This window comes from Ursus arctos, unplaced genomic scaffold (assembly GCF_023065955.2).
Source record: "Ursus arctos isolate Adak ecotype North America unplaced genomic scaffold, UrsArc2.0 scaffold_7, whole genome shotgun sequence".
Classification (NCBI taxonomy): Eukaryota; Metazoa; Chordata; class Mammalia; order Carnivora; family Ursidae; genus Ursus; species Ursus arctos.
The window spans coordinates 27986930-28001995 of NW_026623089.1; positions in this window are offsets into that span (position 1 = coordinate 27986930).

Sequence of the window (15066 nt, forward strand, 5' to 3'; positions counted from 1 at the left end):
GCGGGGAGCCCGATATGTGGGGCTCCATCCCAGGACCCTGGGATCACGCCCTGAGCCGAAGGCAGATGCTTAAGGACTGAGCCACCCAGGCGCCCTGAGTTTTCATTTTCTTTCAGTTAAAAATATTTTCTAATATCCATTTTGATTTCTTCTTTGGTTCATGGTTTATTTAGAAGTTGTCATTTAATTTCCAAATACTTGGGGATTTTCCAGAGATCTTTTGGGTTTTATTTATATCATAATTCATTGTGGTCAGAGAATATACTTTGTATAACTTGAGTTCTTTTAAATTTATTTAGACTGGTTTGGGTCTAAGTGTATGATTTATTTTGGTGAATGCTCTATTTACACATGGCAAGAATGTGGATTCTGCTGCTGTTGGGTGGAATGTTCTACAAATGTCAATTAGGTCAAGTTGATTGATAATGTTGGTTGACTCTTCTCTATCCTGATTTTCTTTCTACTTTTGATAGAATTGATAAAATCAATTGTGAGAAAAGGGGACTTAAATATCAAACTAAAATTGTGGATTTGTCCATTTCTTCTTAGAGTTCTATCAGTTTTTGCTTCGTATGTTTTGAAGCTCTGCTATTAGGTATATCAATGTTTAGGAGATTGTTATATCCTTTTGATGACTTGACTCTTTTACCCCTGGTAATATTCTTTGCTCTGAAATCTATCCTATCTTAAATTAACATAAAGACTCCAGGTTTCGTTTACTAAGTTTAGTGTGGTGTGTCTTTTCCTTTCTTTTTACTTTTAACCCATCTAGCTTTAAATTTGAAGTGCCTTTCTTATAGAGCATATAATTGGGTCTTGCATTTTAAAAATGTAATCCAATCTAATAATCTCTGACTCTTAACTGAGGTATTTAGATCATATACATTTAATGTTGTAATTTATATGATTAGGTTTAAGTCTACCATCTTGCTATGTGTTTTCTACTTGTCCCTTCTATTCTTTGTACCCCTTTCCTCTTTTTCCACCTTCTTTGGGACGAAGCAAATTTTTAAGTGACTCCATTTTGTCTTTGTGGATTCATTACCTATAACTCTGTTTTATTTTAGCATTTGTTTTAGGGTTTATAATATACATCTCTAATATATCACAGTGTACCTTTAAATGATATTATACCACTTCATGAATAGTATAAGATCCTTTTAATAGTATACTTTCATTTCTCATCACCTAACCTTTGTACTATTGTTGCCACACATTTTACTTTTATGTATTGTTATTATTTTTGTTTAGACATTCAATTAGCTTTCAAAAAGACTTAAACAATAAAGAGAAAATTCATGTATTTAGCCATGTAGTTACCATTTTAAGTTTTTTTTTTTTTAAGATTTTATTTATTTATTCGACAGAGATAGAGACAGCCAGCGAGAGAGGGAACACAAGCAGGGGGAGTGGGAGAGGAAGAAGCAGGCTCATAGCGGAGGAGCCTGATGTGGGGCTCGATCCCATAACGCCAGGATCATGCCCTGAGCTGAAAGCAGACGCTTAACTGCTGTGCCACCCAGGCGCCCCTCAGTTTTCTTTATTACATTGTATAGATCTATATTTCCATCTGTTATCATTTTTCTTCTGCCTGAAGGACTTCCTTTAAAAATTCTCTTGTATGGATCTGCTGCTGATGAATTCTTTCAGCCTTTATTTTAGAAGGATATTTGCACCAGATGTAGAATTCTTGGTTGAGAGACTCATGGGTGGCTCAGTCTGTTTAGCGGCTGTCTTTGGCTCAGGTCATGATCCCAGGGTCCTGGGATTGAGTCCCACACTGGGCTCCTTGCTCAGCAGGGAGCCTTTTTCTCCATCTGCCTGCTGCTCCCCCTACTTGTGCTCTCTCTCTCACTCTCTCTCTCTGACAAATAAATAAATAAAATCTTAAAATTCTTGGTTGACAATATTTTTAATACTTTAATGATGTTGCTCCACTGTCTCCTTGTTTACATTATTTCTAAAAGGAAATCTGCCGTCAACCTATCTTTGTTCCCCTGCAGAGCAGAGTCCTTTTTTTCTTTTTCTGTCTTCTTTTAATATATTTTCTTCATCATTCCTTTTGAGCAATTTGTTTATGATGTGCCTTGGTATAGTTTTTCATGTGCCTTGTGCTAAGAATTCACTGAGCTTCTTGGATCTATGGGTTTTCCTAATGTTCAGAAAAATTTTTTGCCATTATTTATTAAACATATTTTCTTTCCTCCTCTCCCTCCTTTCCTTAGAGAATTCTAAGGACATATATTTTAGACTGCTTGAAATTTTCCCACAGATCGCTGATACTCCATTTTTTAAAATTACCATATTTTCTTTTTCTTTTTAAAAAAATTTTGTATTTAAATTCAATTTAGTTAGCATATAGTGTGTTATTAGTTTCGGGGGTTATGGATCACTAAATTCATCTGTTGCATATAACACCCAGTGCTCATTATATCAAGTGCCCTCCTTAATGCCCATCACCCAATTACCCCAGTCCCCACCCACCACCCCTCCAGCAACCCTCAGTTTGTTTCCTATGATTAAGAGTCTTTTATAGTTTGCCTCCCTCTCTGTTTTTATCTTATTTTATTTTTCCCTCCCTTTTCCTATGTTCATCTGTTTTGTTTCTTAAATTCCACATAGGAGTGAAATCATATGGTATTTGTTATTCTCTGACAGATTTATTTTGCTTAGCATAATACCCTCTAGTTCCGTCCATACCATTGCAAATGGCAAGATTTCATTCTTTTTGATGGCTGAGTAATATTCCAGTGTGTGTGTGTGTGTGTGTGTGTGTGTGTGTGTGTATACACCACATCTTCTTTATCCATTCACCTGTCAATGACATCTGGGCTCTTTCCATATTTTGGCTATTGTGGACATTGCTGATATAAACATTGGGGTGCATATGCCCCCTTTGAATCACTATGTTTGTATCCTTTGGATAAATACCTAGTGGTGCAATTGGTGGGTGGTAGGGTAGTTCTATTTTTAACTTTTTGAGGATCCTCCATAGTGTTTTCCAGAGTAAAAATTACCATATTTTATTTCTGTTTTATTTTGGGTAGTTCTATTCCCTATCGTCGAGGACCCTAATCATTTTTTCCCTATATCTAACGTGCCATTAATCTCTTCGAGTGTATTTTTTCATCTCATACATTGTCATTTTCGTATCAACAAATGTGACTTGGATCTTTTTCTTTTCAAAGCGTATGTTCCTCCTACAACTCAACAACAACTACAACAACAACAACAACAACACCAAATAACCCAATCAAAAAGTGGTCAAAGGACTTAAATAAGCATTTCTCCGGAGATGATATACGAATACACAATAACTATGAAAAATGCCCAACATCACTGATCATTGTGAATCAAACCCACAGTGAATTATCACCTTACACTCACTGGAATAGGCATTATAAAAAAAGCAACAACAGAAAATAAGTGTTGGTAAAGATCTGTTGGAACTGGAACACTTGTGGGCTATTGGTGGAGATGTAAAGTGGTGCAGCCACTATGGAAAATGGTAAGGCAGTTCCTCAAAAAATTAAAAATAAAATTAGCATATGATACAGCAATTGTACTTCTGGGTATATATTCAAAAGAATTGGAATCAGGATGTCAAAGAGATGTTTGCACACCCATGTTCACAGCAGCACTATTCATAATAGCCAAGAGGTAGAAGAAACCCAAGTGTCTATTGATGGATGAATGGATAAACAAAATGTAGTATATACATAAGTGGAATATTATTCAACTTTAAAAAGGAAGGAAATTCTGACACTTGCTACAACGTAGATGAAACTTACAGACATTATGCTTAGTGAAATAAATCACAAAAAGACAAATACTGTCTGATTCCACTTATATGAGGTATCTTGAGTAGTCAGATTTAAAGAAACGTAAAGTAGAATGGTGGTTTCCAGGGATGGAGGGAGAAATGGGGAATTGTTGTTTAATCAGTATAGAGTTTTAGTTTTGCAAGATAAAAAAGTTCTGAATATTGGTTCTAAAACCATGTGAATATATTTAACACTAATCAACTGTATACGTAGAAATAGTTAACATGGTAAATTTTATGTTATGCATTTTTTTACCACAATAAAAAATCCACAGCAAAACACAAAATAGATTATAAAGCAAAAAGATGATAAACAAGGAATCTATTAAGATAATGCCAAAATATTTTTGGAAAAAGTAAAATATTGTTCATCCCTGTGGTCTGCTTTAAAAATATGTTCTTTCTAACCATATAATTAGAAATAAAACAAATGGTATTTGTTTCCTTAAAGAAATATATCTTTCATGTCTTCACTTAATTTTTGAAACATGGGTAACACAGTCCAGCTGCTTTAATATTCTTTTCTGCTCAGTCTAACATCTGTATCTGTCCTGTATCAGTTCCAATCGACTGTTTCATAGATTCTCACTGTGGATTGTACTTTCCTGCCTTTTTGCATGGCTAGTAGTTTTTTTATTGGATTCTAGGCATTTGGATTTTATTTTGTTGGGTGCTGGATATTTCTGTATTCCTATAAATACTCTGGAGCTTTGTTCTAGGATTTGGTTAGATCACCTGGAAATAGTTTGATCCTTTGGGTCTTGTTTTTCAGATCTGTTAGTCAGGACTGGAGCAGCGTTCAGTCTAGGACTCATTAGTCCTTACTACTGAGGCAATACCCTTCTGGATACTCTATGCCTCCCCCTGTCCGTGAATCTTGAGGTTTTCAAGTCCAGCTGCTGAGGACACACACCGTTCCCAGCTCTATGCGAGTGCCAGTCAATTACCTCTAATCTTTTGGGATGGTTTTTTGTCTGACCTCAGAGAGTCTCCTTACATGCAGGTGTTGATCCGTCCTCAGCTAAATACCCAAGTGAGAACCCTCTGCAAACTTACAGAACTTCCTCTTTCTGCACCAGTCCCTCCTTTCTTATACTCTGGGCTAGCACCCTTGATCTCCTCAGGCTCTCAGCTTTGTCTTCTCAAGTCACTGAGTTTGCGCGGCTCGGCCTGGGCTCCCCCTCTCTGCACTATGACCTGGAAGCTCTCTCAAGGCGGTCAGCCGGGGCAATTGCAGTGCTGACTTCATTCGTTTCCCATCCGGCAGGGATCACTATCCCTTACTTAATCTCTGGTGCCTTTCAAACCGTGTTTCAGATGTTTTGTCAACTTTTTTTGGTTGTTTCGGATGGGACAGACCAGTTCTTTATCTTGGCCAGAATTGGAAGTCCGCATTTGAGTTTTAAAGGATGCTTTTATCCTAAAAGTTCTTTATCTGTTTAAAAGAATGAAAAAGAATTGATTTATGTCTTTGTCAACCAAAACTATAGTTTTCTTCACCTGAAAACTATTCCTGACCAAGTGAATGGCCCTTTGCTTTCGTAGCAACGCCACCGCTCCCTCCAAGTTGTTGGACTAGACTGCCTCTGAGTATAAACCAAGCTGCATTAAATCACTGTGTGTGTACTTCTCGATGACGGCAAAACACAACTGTAGTTCTAGGTATGGCCACTTGAACTAGAGCGGCGGCCCTAAATCTTGGCCTCACTCAAGTCTGGCCATTCTGTGGTTTGCTTTACAGCTGACACGTCAAAGACATTATGAAGAAGAAGATGAAACTCAAAGGTAAGATTTATAAACATACGCTCCCTGCTCTTAGATTAAGTGTCCCTAAAGACTTCAACCTAAAGTGGATCTCCGTAAGTCGGAGACCAGCACATGCACCCGCTGAGGTCTGCTGTTTGGACACCAGCGGGAACTGCTAAGTAACTGTGTAAATCTGACGGTAGGGAAGCACAAGCCCCTCCTTGACAGTGTTGAATGGGGAGGGAGGTGCAAGATGTGAAGTAGTAACAAATAAAAACCGCCTGGACACGCAGAGCAATGACAGGGATGTCGCAGGCACGAACTGAAGTATGGAAGTGGAAGTGCACTACAGAAAAAAGGCAGACTCTGGGGCCTGGGTTCAAGTCCTATCTGAGACCCCAAGAGTTGTATCAACTCGGGAAAGTCACTCATCCTTCCCGTCTTAGTTCCCGTCGTACCGCCTGTAGGGTTGTTATAAGCATGAGAGACTATGGACTATGAGAAACAAACTGAGGGCTTCAGAGGGGAGGGGGGTGGGGGAATGGGATAGGCTGGTGATGGGTAGTAAGGAGGGCACGAATTGCATGGTGCACTGGGTGTTATACGCAACTAATGAATCATCGAACTTTACATCAGAAACCAGGGATGTACTGTATGGTGACTAACATAACATAATAAAAAAAAATTAAAAAAAAAAGAATTAAATGAAATCGTATGTGTAAAGCACTTAGAGCAGTGTCTGCATTAGAATGAGCTCAATAGAGCCTTAGCTATCGGTATTGTCATCGTTATTGTTGTTATTTCGAGAATTGCGTATGCAGGAGCCGGAAGGATTGTAGACTATAGAGCATTAAGAGGAAGGTCTCCTTGAGAAGGTAGAATATGAGCTGGGCTTTGAAGCAAAGAAAGAACAATGGAAAGGGGCAGTGATTCTGGGTGTAGGACAGAGAATGAGCTGATGTGCAAAGGAAAAAAAGTTTGAGATACGAGGAAGTCGAGCCGGCGTGTATGGTGTTGCTGGGCAGTAGAGAGTGGTAAGCCTGGAAGGGAAAAAAAATTACCAGGTTTGATATGGTTTAGATGCAGCAAATGAAGAGGAAGGGGTGTCGTGTATAACCCTGATAAAAGCTGGACATCCACGTGACCCAGTCTCAGAGCAACAACGAACTGAAAAAACTCTAGCAAATGAAACTATTTTATTTTATTTTATTTTATTTTAAAGATTTTATTTATTCATTCGACAGAGACAGCCAGCGAGAGAGGGAACACAAGCAGGGGGAGTGGGAGAGGAAGAAGCAGGCTCCCAGCGGAGGATCCTGATGTGGGGCTCGATCCCATAACACCGGGATCACGCCCTGAGCCGAAGGCAGATGCTTAACCGCTGTGCCACCCAGGCGCCCCAGATGAAACTATTTTAAAACTAATTAAGAATTTTGCTTGCTATTCTCCAAGAACGTTAGAAAGCATGCAATTCATAAGCTTTAGGAACAATTCTTAAGTATCGCTTCGCTCTTCTCAGTAATTCTTACATTTTATTAGCTCTGGAACGTCTCGTTCTCTTCACCCCTCACTTTACATTTCTCTTGTCCCGAAACTCTCAGCAGTGTCAGCCCACAAGACCCTGTCTCTTGTTCTCCTCCTTCTTTCTTTCCGTCTTGTCTCTGTTTATCCACTCTCCCGGTTTTGAATCACGAGGCCGAGGGGCCATGCTGAGAAAGGCAGAACTCTCTATCCAGGGCAGGCTTAGCAAAGCCATCAAAGACAGCACTCTGGCAGATCTGACCCCATGGGCTGAGGAAAACCCTTTAAGGGCCTCTCTCATAGCTTCGTGAGCCTGGAGGGGAGGTAAACCTCCAGAAGAAAATTGAGGTGGGGGCATCCTGTTTTCTGAGATGCTGGAGGTGGAGAGGCCTGACTTCTGGCAGGGCCCCTTCCTCAGAGCTTCCAGCAGCACCCTCTGTGCTGTTTATGAACTGGCGTCGAAGTCTGGGGCTGTGGTGGCGAGCCTGCCAGGGCTGATGAGGACACAGCATTTGTGGGAATTCTGTGACTCCAGAAGGCAAAAGGTCAGTTTCTTTTCATTGACAGTGTTCTCGCTGCCCGAGGGTTTATCTCCGGGAATCTTGACTGGTTTCCAGGGTCAGGCTTCACCTCCATTGTTATCTGGAAACACAGGAACAGCCCTTTTGTCGGGCCAGACTGGGTTACACATTGGACCCCATTCCCCACGGCTCTGGAATCACGCCCTTCCCCCATGAGTAAAGTTCTATACCCTTCCAGAACAGCTGGAAGAGGATTTTTTAAAAATACTCAAGCCTACTCATATTCCTCTCGGACACACACATTTGTGCTCGATTTCTACTCCCCTCTGTATTTCCTTTTGTCTCTGGGCACCACAGAATTACCCACGAATGCGACCCAACATTGGAATGCATTCTGGAGCTCGAGGACACGCCTGAAATCCCCTGCAAACCCTTGTCTTTCACCCCTCCTCACACACAGAAAGGATGTGCACATATAACCCTTGAACTCACACATGACTCCACCAGCCCATAGCCACACTCAAAGTGGGTTCGAGTTACACGGGAGCTCGCTTCCACCTCAGCTCGCACACTCCCACCTGGAGGTTCGTGTACACAGGGCCTGCTCATGCCCAGTGCAGCCAACATCTGCATTCGCAGTGACATCAAAAACACATCTCCGTGTTCCTAGAAACAAATGGCAACAGAGAAAGGAAACAGGGCAGCTAAGAGAATGGCCCTGTTCCTGCCTCTTCTGTCCTGAAGCAAAGCAACCGGGATCCTTTGGGCTAATATGGTGTGCCGGGCTGCAGTGTAGACTCTTACAACAGGCCCTGATGTGACTCCAAGGCTAAAAGCAGCGATCTCCTCCCCAGCCATGTCTGCTGTGTGCCTCCAGCTGTCCCGGGCGACTCTCCCTGCATGCAAACTATTAGCATTTCCTGTTAAAACATTTCTAATAAATAAATGAATACATCATCTTCCCAACCCGAAGCAGGTCTGAAAGCTACTAGGAGCTCCTCTGAGCTAAGGACGGACATGGACCACCCAGCTACCAGCCCACTGGCTCAGAGCCAATGCTGCTTTTGTTTGAATTCCTGTATGAGTAACTGCTCGAGCTGACGCCAGCCAAACTCAGTGAAATATTATTTTTAATATTAAATAAATAGATGGTGGGATGTGTTGATCTTTTTTTTTCCCAGTAAATTGCAGCATCACAACACAGAAGCCAGCTCTTGTACCCAGATTTCCTCAGATAGCAGAAGGAAGGCTGACGCTGTCTTAGACTTTCCTTAGGGTGCACTTTCCCCCCAGGAGACAGAAAAGGCCCAGTTGGTGTTGTCAGGACCCTATCTGGAGTCGGCTGGGAGTTCAAATCATAGCAAGGCTTGTATAAGATCATCAACTATTTTCTAACTTACTGTTTCCTTCTAATAAACAAAAAGCACAAGCTCTTTATATAAAAATCAGAAAACACCGATTGACAAGAAGCTGCTGAAATCCCACTAGCCATTAAGAGATAATTACTGCTAAATTTCGGTGAATACTCTTTCCAGCTTGTGCACAGTTACATGTATATATCCCACTCATGAATGTTGATTTTATGTGGAATTAGTTTACGTGTTGTTTTTTACATGGAATTTTATACTCCCCTGAAACTCTACTTGTAAGGGCTGCATCATGCCCACCATTTGAGTATACCATTGCATGCTCAACCAACCTACCACTGTTGGGTGTCAGGCTTATTTCCAAGTTTTTACAATTACAAATAACACTCCAATAAACAAATCCTTGTGGCTAAATCTTTGCTTACATCCTTAATTATTTTCTTGGGATAAAGTCCCTAAAGTGGCATCTTGAGACTTTGGCTACGTATTGTCAAATTGCCCCCTGAAATGATTATACCAAAGTACAGTGCCACCAGCAGGAAATCAAAACCTTCCCCTGCTTGTTACCACACTGCACATTATCCTTTAAAAACCAGCTTTGACAATTTGTTAGGCAAAACCCCAAAACTAATCAACCTGAAACATTTAACGTAAGAGGTACGCTGTATGGAACTTTTCAAGTCTAGGTGGGGGATGGTGGCGGATGACTGCAATGTTGGGCCGCGAGGAGGAGGGACAGAAAAGGACACCCCGGCTGTGATGGCCTTGAGGAAGCCTCAGACAGGTGAAAAGACTCTTTGATATCAGGCAAGCCTGGATGAAGTCAGTTCTCTGAAGCCCCAAGATAAGAGGCTCTATCATGCAGGATCCCCTAAACGTATTCTCAGTGCAATTCATTTATTTGGAAGGAAAAGAGACTGGGGTCAAGAAGGTTTTGGGAATAGTGGTATAAATCTGTTTAGAGCAGTTTCTTCACAGCAGGATTTTTCCTGTAAAATGCTAGTGAGGGATGCTCTGAGGTATGTGTGTGTTGGGGGGGGAGTGGTCAACAGTTTCTGAGCTTATTTAAGCACAGATCTGGCCCTGCCTCTCATCTTTTTTATTTTCCACAATGCATCTCATGGATCTAGCACTTGGTGGAAATACTTGAGGAACCACAGTCTGATGCCGTAAGTGGAAAATGGTTTTCACAGAAAGGGCAGAGAATGGGAGATAAGACAGAAAAGAAGGGATGGGGGAAGAGAGAAAGAAGAGGACAGGAAAGCAGGAGAATAGAAGGAAAATTAGAAAAAAGGGACAGAAGAGAAATACAAAGGGGGAAAGAAATGAGAAGGAGATGCAAAGTGAGAAGGGAAAAATTTAAGAGAATGAGGAAAAGAAAGAGTGGAGCAGGGCAGTACCAACAGAGAGGTCCCTTAGTAGGAGAACTACCTTCCCATTGCTTTTAGCAGAGGCCCGGGAGCCTGTAATCTCCTCCCGGCTCAACCCCCTTACAGGCCACCCCAGCCCTGAACGTGTCACACGGGTTTTCTCGGACATTGCTACCCATCTTGCAGGCCTTTGCTCAATGGTTAGTACTTAAAATGCAAGGATTCATTAGCAAGGGAAACTCAGAATATAGAAATAAACGGTGGGCCCTAAAGAAACCTAGAAAAAATAAAACATAGAATTAGCAAATCCGAAAATATTTAATTGCTACATCTTTTATTGATATCGTGTAGCTTCTTGTAGCACAAAAGGACATGACCAAAACTAAACAAACACACTCTACGCAGCCAGGAAGTCTAGTTGCCTAAAGAAATCGACGGCTTTTAAATGCCATCTGGGCCTTTCACCCAAGAGGGCCTGCTTTCAAGCAAACTGAAAGTACCAAAGTGGTAAAATAATTTCCTAAAAGCTTAAAGGCTGTGCATGTACAGAGAGCCAAACCCTTTAGAACTCCCCAACAAAAGTTATTTAATTATTTAATGAAAGCTATTTCCTATTTTAAAAAAAATCTAAAGTAACACGTGCTAAGAAAAAAGTAGGTAGACGCTTGACGACTGCGCCACCCAGGCGCCCCCCCCACCTTTTTTTCGTTTCCAAATAGACTAACTTCAGTTAATTTTTGCCTAACCACATTTTGAGTAGGATTCAGCAAAAGCCAAACTGTACCACTTATCGGGCCGTAGCCTGAATGCTGCGTTTTCCCCGAGGCGCTCACTCCAGGGTCACCACCTCTGCCAGGCCCTTTATGAACATAGTTTCACTGGGCTGCCCAGCTTCCCCGAGACTGTGTGTATCATCACCATTGCACACAAGGGCACTCAGAGAGCTTGGGTAACTGAATCCAATCTCACAAGTGGTGACTTTGGCTCCAAAGCTTTGGAATGTCTTTCTTTCTCCACTCTGCCACCTGCTCCCTGTCTTTTCCTTCTACTCCAAGGCATTAGCTATCTGGATTTCTGACCCCCTGGGGGCACTGACTGCCTTCTGCAGGGGACTGGAAAAGCCTGCTGGTGAGAGCTGGCAGTGGGATCCCCTGCAGTAAGGGGGCAGTCATCACAGCTTTCTGACTCACCTCCCCTGGTCCCCTCTCTAGCTGCCCAGTTGCCGGCACCCTCCCCCCCACCCCCCCACCCCCCAGTTCTCCAGCAGCCATCACCACATCTAACCCGGAGGACACCTCTACCCTCTCCCTGAGCCTGGGGCGAGACAGATCCCTTCGTACTTGTTTTGAGCAGAAGCAAGGACAGCACTTGTCAAACGTGAAGGCACATTTACTGTGAATTTAAGGTGAAACCAAACCAAATTGCAATCAGGAAAGACGAGAGCATCAGACTAGACGTACTGACTGAAGGGGGACCTTTTTCATGATGTCACAGAAACGTCCAGAGTGGCTCAGTGTTGATCTGGCTGTAGTTCTCTTCCCTGTCCTCAAGGGCAAGGAAGCCGAATTCTGACTCCTTCATCCTTCCTGGGCCAACAGTGGGTCTGCGGGCCAAACGGACCATTGCTCCTAGAGCCAGAACCTTCACATCTCTCCGACATTAAAGTGATGTTATACCTGAAACCTATGGTCCACTTTTGGGGGGGAAGGTGGGAAAGGAAACTAAGATACCGAGCGCTCGTGTGAGAGGAGCATGTAGTGTGAGGCGTGCCCACGGACAGGTGTTGTAAGGAGGAGTTCAGAGTGTGTTCAGATTCCAGGCGGTGAGCCCTCAGGGTGGGCAAATCATTCCACCCTCTACGTCCCATTTCCCTCTTCTGTTGGGTATCGGGGAGGACTGAAGAGGTCAATGCACACAGCACTCATAACATCCCCAAACGGTCACTATTATCAATGGCCCTGTGCACTAGGTGTCAGCGCTCCAATTCTACTGATGAGGCAGCCTTTAAACGCAGGTCTGCTGTGGTCAAGGCCCATGTTCTTTCCATTTCCCTATGGCGGTGGCCCCCCCATGAGTACCTGTTCTTACACTGTCTTGCACCATTACGAAGCAGTGCATTTGTGGAGGCCATACAACCCTAAGTAAACAACTGTCTGAACTGAATGCATGAATGCCCATGTTAGTGAAAGCAAAGGAAATGATCTGAATTTGAGAGACAGAGAAAACGTTTATACCAGAAGCTAATAGATTAATTCATTTAGACAGTCAGTTGGTTAATATTTACTGAGTATTCATAGGATATCTGGCCCTATTCATATAGGTTGTACCATTTTGGAGGCCTGGAGGAGGTGGGGGAAAGCAGGGTGGGGAGAGTGGAGGAATAGGGAAGTTGATCTAAAAAAATAAAAGTCTCAATTATAATATTTAATATTACATTGTTGTTTTCAGACCATTATAATCCTCAAACTGGACTAAAAAAAGTATTGTTAGAGAAACTAAAAACTAGTGATGTGACTTGTAATAACCGTATTAATGGTTGTTATATGAAAACATTTCTGTCCTCTTCTATCCCCAAATCCTGGCTACATGAATACTTTGCAGATAGTCTCTCAAAGCTAGTGATTTCAAATTTGAAATTAGCATAGCGTCCAGGCGAAGGTTTTTATTGGACTGTTGCTATGGGCAGAAAGTACTTGTAAAGAAGACACCATGCCTTGGATTCGAGGACAAGATTCTCAAGGGCAGGACTTCATGTCTCGGAGGAGGGTTATGTTCCTTGATTCATTCATTTAATTTATGAAGAGGACAAGCAACAAGTAGGAGCCCCAAAGGTGAGAGGCATGCGCAGTTAGCTGAGGGTAATACCACCATTGCTGGGAAGACGTGATGTAGTTAGAGCTATGGATGGATTGGTGGAGAGTAGGGAAGAGAGGGAGGAACCTGGGCCAGGGCTCCCTCAGTGTGGGGATCTGCAGGTTCAGACAGGGAAGAGCACAGACAGGTTAAAGCAGGTTGGATCACAGGTGACACAGTAAGAAAGGGCTCATGGGAGTGGCTCTCAAGCATGAATCCTCAAAATGAGTGTTGAAATAGGAGTGAGATGAATCTGGGGACCTCATTCCTCTTGTGGTCAGTCTTGCGTCACTGAATGGATTCTGGCTGATGCAGAAAGGGGGCTCTCGAAGGTGGTCAAGTAAAGTGCCTCCAAGCACGGTTTGAATCCCAGTCTGTCACAGGTTGAGCCATCTTGGTGAATCATTCCGTCTTCAGGCTTCCACGTCCTTATCCATAAAGTGGGGATGACAACCGCACCTGCCTCACTGGGATGTTCTTAGGATTAAATACCGTGATGACTGTCCCATGCTCAGCTTGGTACCCAGCACCTCGGCGCTCAGTATCAGGCAGTGATGATCGCTATTGAACTGTCAAGACTCAGGGCTACCACTTCTGGGTTGTGAGCCCCTCCAGGGCAGGTTCCATGGTTTTATCTTTAAGTACTCATTAAATTACTTCCTCATTGTTATCGTTGTTAATAGAGTAACAGTTAGCTGTTTGGAAACATGGCTTCTGCCTCTAGTGGTGACTAATACCTGATAACAAGCACCCTCTCTGGAAGCAACTCTTCCAGGCTTTTTCCTCCAGAAAAAAAGAGATAGCTGAGCCATAGCAGTATGGTTAAGCTGTCATGTGAGTTGTCCCTGCCCCCATGGCTTCTCTTCACTTCATTCCCTGAACCCCAGAGCCCAATAAAGGAGATAGCATTGATAGAAAGAATTATGAAAACAAAAACGGAGATTTTTGACTCAAAGGGTTAGAAGGCATTAAAGGTTCTCCAGACCAACCCCCCCCCGGCCCCCCCGCCAGAGTCAGTGAGGAGTGCTAACTGATGTCAAGCAGGGAGCAAGAGAGAGGTGAGGGGAGGGAGGGAGGAAGGGAGCTCTCCAGAGACAGGCCGGCTAAAGGCTCTAAGGGAAAGCGTTGCCTCCTTTCCATGTTGACAACGGACCGGTGTTGTGTTGCATAGGCTGAGATCCCTGGTGAGTAGACAGGCCATCTCTTCTCCCGATCCTGAGGTCTCTGGCTAAGAATCTCTTTTGCAGAGACAGTGATCGTCTCTTCCGGATGCTCTCACCAGATAACCTAGGTTAAATTATAATAGACTTCTTTATTTCTTTTTACCCAAATCACTCTCTCCCACTTAGATTTCTTAGTACCTGATGCATCTTACCATCTTTCTTTGCAGTCTTCTTCCTTATGAAATGTCTCTCTACATCTCTTTTATTCTGAGCACAGACTCTTTTTAAAAAGTCCCTTCACTTCCTTATTTTCTCTCCCTCTGTCTCTCCAATTCTATTTCCTGCCCCTTTGCCCTTCTGTTCTGGTTATTTATTTACTTTTCTGTCTTACTCGCCATTCATCTTGCTCTAACGCCACATATGAGTTTCCACTCATCTTCAGCCCAAGACAACTCCACCTCTTCATAGAGAGGAAGAGCTAGGAAAAATCCAGAGCTCTGGGTCTAGCCCTTCTCTTACTGTGTGGCTCTGTTATTCCCTTAGTGCTTTCAATTTTCAGTTTCAGCATTGGTGAGAGAGAAGGAACTAGGATTCTCGGTACTGTGTTCCATGGATCACATTTCAACTACAGGTTCAGAAGACACAGCTTCACTGTTTAAGACGGAAGATGTGGCAGGCTGATGTTACGCCACTGATATTATG